A 6,269-nucleotide genomic window follows, 5' to 3' on the forward strand; every position below is an offset into this window, starting at 1 on the left:
AATGATCTATATTACCTGGGGGATACAAAAAAACTTTATAGACAGGGTTGTTGACTATCTGACTGGTTGTTGTTGTAGTTCCTATGACACAAGATCATGAAATAATTTTGAAAAGCATATCACATAATGCATTCAGTGCATTTAAATGCAAACCTCATCACAGAGAAGTGTATAATTTGTTTCTGATACCTATCAGGATGCATATCGTATGCTGATACGATGATGCATGGCCTACTAAAAAACTCAAAGTGAGTGGCTTATTGAAAATGAGGCTCATAAGTCTTGAGTCTTTGAGGAATCTCGCTTAGTCAATTTTACCCACACGCTTTGATTAAAATAATAAATAGGCTACATCGAAGTGTTTGCTGCACTTAAGACACTAAATCCAAAAGCAACTATACTAACTAGGTTACCCCAGAGAGCATGTTAAGACTGGGTTTTCCTGTCACAATATTTCTTCTCCAAATTCACTTACTGAGATACAAATTGAAGTAAATTACCAGGGGCAGGATTTTATTAAAGAAGCCAATAATTTGGGCAAGTGAGACCTACAGTGAACAGAAAAGAGGCTGAAACACACAAACTCATGTTCAATTGTATGCACACATACATACACACACATATATATATATATATATATATACATATATATATATATGTATATGTATATATACATATATATATAATATATATATTATGGCATGCCGTTTAGGAAATAATATATATATATGAAGTTTATCCATCTGAATATATGGAATGAAAGTCTGAATACATTGAATGGAAGTCTGAATATATGGAATTGAAGTCTGAATATATGGAATGAAAGTCTGAATATATGGAATGAAAGTCTGAATATATGGAATGAAGTCTGAATATATGGAATGAAAGTCTGAATATATGGAATGAAGTCTGAATACATGGAATGAAGTCTGAATATATGGAATGAAAGTCTGAATATATTGAATGAACGTCTGAATATATGGAATAAAGTCTGAATATATGGAATGAAGTCTGAATATATGGAATGAAGTCTGAATATATGTAAGGAAGTTGGAATACATGACAGAAAGTCACCAAAGGGATACCTTTCTGAATTCACTGGATTTACAAAATGGCATCGGCTGAAATAGTCCAATACTTTGTTGAACGCAGGGTTTTTTGAACAACTGGTCATACTCCAAACGACACCAAACAGTTTGGAAATTAGATAGCGTCACCTTGGGATCATATTTCCATTATTGCGACATTCTAGTACTTATAAGCAACCTGTTCAACAAAACGTTGCCGAAAGAACATTATGCATCATTCTTGAAGGAATTTATGAGTCTCTTTGGGAGAGTCGGCAGAAGTAACACTTCAACTGGAAGCTAATGGTGTGGGCACTGGATAAGGTTACCAGTATTTTGGCCCGTACATGCATTTGCCGAGTGTAATAATCTCTCATTGCTCAAAATAGCTGACACTAGATTCCTAGCCGATTCATCATAGCGTCCACATTTGTTACATCCTGATTAATCGACACACAAACAAGATGGCGCCAGCGCCGTAATGACGTCAGCTTTCATTCATATTCGATCATTCATATCAGATCATCATTCAGACTTTCATTCCATATTCAGATTTCATTCATATATTCAGACTTACTTCCATATATTCAGACTTTCATTCCTATATTCAGACTTCATCCATATATTAGATTCATTCCATATATTCAGAATTTCATTCCATATATTCAGACTTTCATTCATATTTCAGACTTTCATTCCATATATCAGACTTATTCCATATATTCAGACTTCATCCATATATTCAGACTTATTCATATATATTCAGACTTCATTCCATATATTCAGACTTCATTCCATATATTCAGACTTCATTCAATATATTAGACTTCATTCCAATAATTCACTTTCATTCAATATTCAGACTTCTTCAATAATTCAGACTTTCATTCCATATATTCGACTTCATTCATATATCAGACTTCATTCCAATATTCAGACTTCCATTCCCTATATTCAGACTTTCATCCATATATTCAGACTTTCATTCCATATATTCAGACTTCATTCCAATATTCAGACTTTCATTCATATATTCAGAATTCATTCATATATTCAGACTTTCATCCAATATTCGACTTATCAATATATTCAGACTTCATTCCATATATTCAGACTTTCATCCATTATTCAGACTTTCATTCCATATATTCCGACTTCATTCCATATATTCAGACTTTCATTCAATATATTCAGACTTCATTCAATTATTCAGATTTCATTCCATATATCAGATTCATTCAATATATTCAGACTTCATTCCATATATCAGACTTTCATTCCATATATTCAGACTTTCATTCCTATATTCAGACGTTCATTCCCTATATTAGACTTCAATTCCATATATTCAGACTCATCATATATTCAGACTTTCATTCCTAATATTCAGACTTATTCAATATATTCAGACTTCATTCCATATATTCAGACTTTCATTCCATATATTCAGACTTTCATTCCATATATTCAGACGTTCATTCCATAATCAGACTTCAATTCCATATATTCAGATGGATAAACTTCATATATATATATTTATTTCCTAAACGGCATGCCATAATATATATATATATAATATATAATATATATATATTATTATATGTATGTGTGCATACAATTGAATATGTATATATGTATGTATATATATTATAATATATACAACACATAAAATACATACATACATACATACATACATACATACATACATATATATATACACACACACATACATACATACATACATACATATATATATATATATATATTATAAGAAAACCACATACATATTTTTAGTTTTCTCTCTTTTCAGTGCATCTACTTTATCTACAATCCCTGTCCCTACATTGCTCTAATTTGCATTTCAGTGCACCAAAACAAAAAATGCTAAGGTTGGTTGAACATGATAGCCACAAATAGTTTGACCTGACAATGGGACGTATAGTATAAAAGATACTTTTCATTTACTTTTAAAAATAGCTGTAGTGAAGCTGTAGCACCCAAAACCCCACACACACACACGAAAGAGAGAGAGAGAGAGAGAGAGAGAGAGAGAGAGAGAGAGAGAGAGAAAAAAAAGTGCGTACAAAAGCATATTACAATTAATGTCATTCTCCCAACACAATGCAGGGTAATTATACAAAACATTTTCTTTATTAAAAACTCAGGCAGGCTGCTTCTTTTTCCATGACCTGAGAATGCATTAGTGACATCAAAGCCTTTGAGAAAATAATAATTTAAAGAAAATATTTCACTGTGAAGACTTTCTTTGAAAATGAAGTGTGACTGTGCAAGTGGTAGGACTTCCGGCCACCTTGTGTTGCTTGTGTGCTTGGTCTAATGGTGTTTGTCCAAAAAAGATAAGGATCTTTCCATGAATCTACCAATGGGATTGAATTATAACAGTGAGTGACAGGGCCAGGTAGCTGTGGTGCTGTGACGCGGTGTTCTCCAGCATTTAAATTATTTTTTTTAATCCTGTCATGCAAGAACTCTGCTGCATTTTGCAGAAGGTTTCATTTTAGTTGTGGGCTTGGGGGATTTACTCTAAAGGCAAAATCCTTTTCGTAAGAATGGAAACAGCCAAGTCTTACAGTAATTGCTCAAGTGTTATTATGTCAGAGAATGTGGACAAGTAGACATAGCTGCTAACCCTGGATAAGTACATCCCTGTGAGGGGCTTAGTCAGTATTTCAAATACTTCATGACTTAATTACACTTAAATGTAGATGGGTAAACATCTTACAGTAATGACCTGAAAAATAAGACTGAACTTGGTTTAGACTGTGCTGCAGACATGGAACTTCTGGCATTCTCGCCCTCAACCTGCTGCTGAGGTCACACATCCTCCGTGACTGGCCAAACAAATGCTGAGTGCTACAACTAGCCTCAGGAGAAAACACAAAGCATTCATCAGCAGCGTCAATCAGCCCGTAACTGTCACAACATGGAAGCTTTCAGGGGTCGTTTGTTTTTAAATCCATTTTTACCCACAGCTCCTTCGTCACTCATGCAGAAAACAAAAGACATCGGGAAGTTTTAAATAAACATATGCATTGTTCTATTGCTTGAGTAAGTGCTAGGCTGTAATCAACCAAGAGGAGGTTTTTAAAAGCCTGACAAGGCCAATCAATGCTGATCCACATGGAGGATGGTGAGCAGCTGATGTGTCCTCTTAAACCCAGGCCACCAAGGCTGGTCAATCAGGGGGAGTGGTCCTGCCATTTCCAGTTTAAAAGCAGTTATATAAATAAATAGGTGGGAGTGGATTTGTCCTTAACTCTGGTGACCAAGTTTTAATTCCCCCTAATTCCCTAATTTTGAACACACAAAACATTGTGTCTAATTTATGCCATTGTCTCATGATCCAATACATGATTTATATCCACAACTGTGTTTGAGAAGATGCTTTGATGTTTGATGTGAATGTTTTTGTGTGTCTGGTGTGTGTGTATGCATGCATGGATAAGCAGCAGACGCTATAATTAATAAAATGTCCGGTCTACACTACCTAACCCATGGTTTGTAACTGAACTCTTTTAACTGTGCAATTTTAGACATGTTTAAAATGTGGCAGATTGTTATTGCATGCTTTTAGCTGTGGCTGTCATTTATTTTGCCTCCATTAAAGATAATTAATATTCTATTGATTGCTATTACCATTTTGCTCCATTTCGTGATATGTTCCTGCACCCAATCATACTGGCAGCAGAGGCACAGCTGGGGGATTATGTGCACATGTCGATATGAATGTGGTTAAACCGTTTTTACATTAATCAACCTCAGATTTTATTTTTAGAAAGGCCTAAAGCCCTACGATCGTGCATATTAATAAAAGGTTCATAACTGGAATTACAGGCAGTTTCAAGCAATGTTATTTATACCGAAAAGGAAAAAGCAGTGCTTGGATTTTGTGGGTCTGACCTTAAGAAGCTCTGGCACAAATTATAAATTTAGTCAGAATCAACAACGAGATTAGTCCTCTTTAATTTCTTTCATCCCAAATATGTTGTGATGTTTAGAACACTTCTGAGCCAATGTATAATATCTGTCCAGAGCTTAGACTGTAAGTATTACAAAAAAATACCTCTTTTTATGTCAATCACATTGCCTTCACGTTGGCTGCACCCTGAATTTCTGAGCACTGGCTTGAATGAGAGCAAGCCTCAACAGTATGAGGGAACAGAGTTCAGACCTCGGTTTCCTGACAACGGTAATTATTTCCCTGGCTTAACTCATGGCCTGAATCCTCTTCACAGCCAACTAATGCTTACCACTTGGGTTCAGTGCTATATGTTCTTGTGACGAGATATTGCCTGTAAAGAGTTTGTGCTTTACTTTTTCCACAATCCAAGCCTAACTAGTGGGGCACACTTCTTAAAGATGACTGGACAGCAAATCCCCAGAAGGGTAGGAGAAATTTAGGATTATTTTCCCTTATCTCACCAGCCAATGGGAGGATTTTAGTCTGTCTGGCCCTGATGTCTTGGCCAATCACAGCCTGAGGTTGAGGATCAAATGCACATGGGAAAAAGCAGCAGTGAAGGAATGATGCACTACGAAAGCCATAGTGTAAAGTAGTTACTTTACTGTTCTGCAAAATACCAAAATGTACCTGAAGAAAAAATGTTAATTTCGTTTTTACGCACTTGGCTGCCTCGTTGTAAAATAATAAATGCGCTTTTGTTTAATTGACGCCCAGTAATGATGTTTTATGTGGATGTTTATGCCACAGACTGTTCAACTGTAAACATTTCAGTCAGTTTTCAAAGCTGTTAATATGGATTTTAATCAAATATGTACATCAAATAGAAAACATCTTGTGCTTGTTTTGATTCACTTCATCAGCATGACAGCTTCAAATCAATGCTGGACATGAATGCATAATGGATTTCATCTGTTCATCTGTTGTAACACTTGAAAGACAAGTGTAACCAAAATAAATAAATTACATATTTGAGAATTCAATGACAACCACAAAACATTTTTCCTTTTTTCTTTTTTCATGTTTGCAGTGCATCGTCTTTATCTACAATCCCTGAAGCTACATTGCTCTAATTTGCATCGCAGTGCACCAAAATAACCAAGTGACAGAACATATGTTAATTGCATGTTAATACTGTAAATAGGGGGCCCTATTCCTAACAATGTTAGGAATAGGAATATAGGAATTAGTGAAGCTGTAGCTCTGTGTGTGTGTGTGTG

This window comes from Etheostoma spectabile, chromosome 10 (assembly GCF_008692095.1).
Source record: "Etheostoma spectabile isolate EspeVRDwgs_2016 chromosome 10, UIUC_Espe_1.0, whole genome shotgun sequence".
NCBI lineage: Eukaryota > Metazoa > Chordata > Actinopteri > Perciformes > Percidae > Etheostoma > Etheostoma spectabile.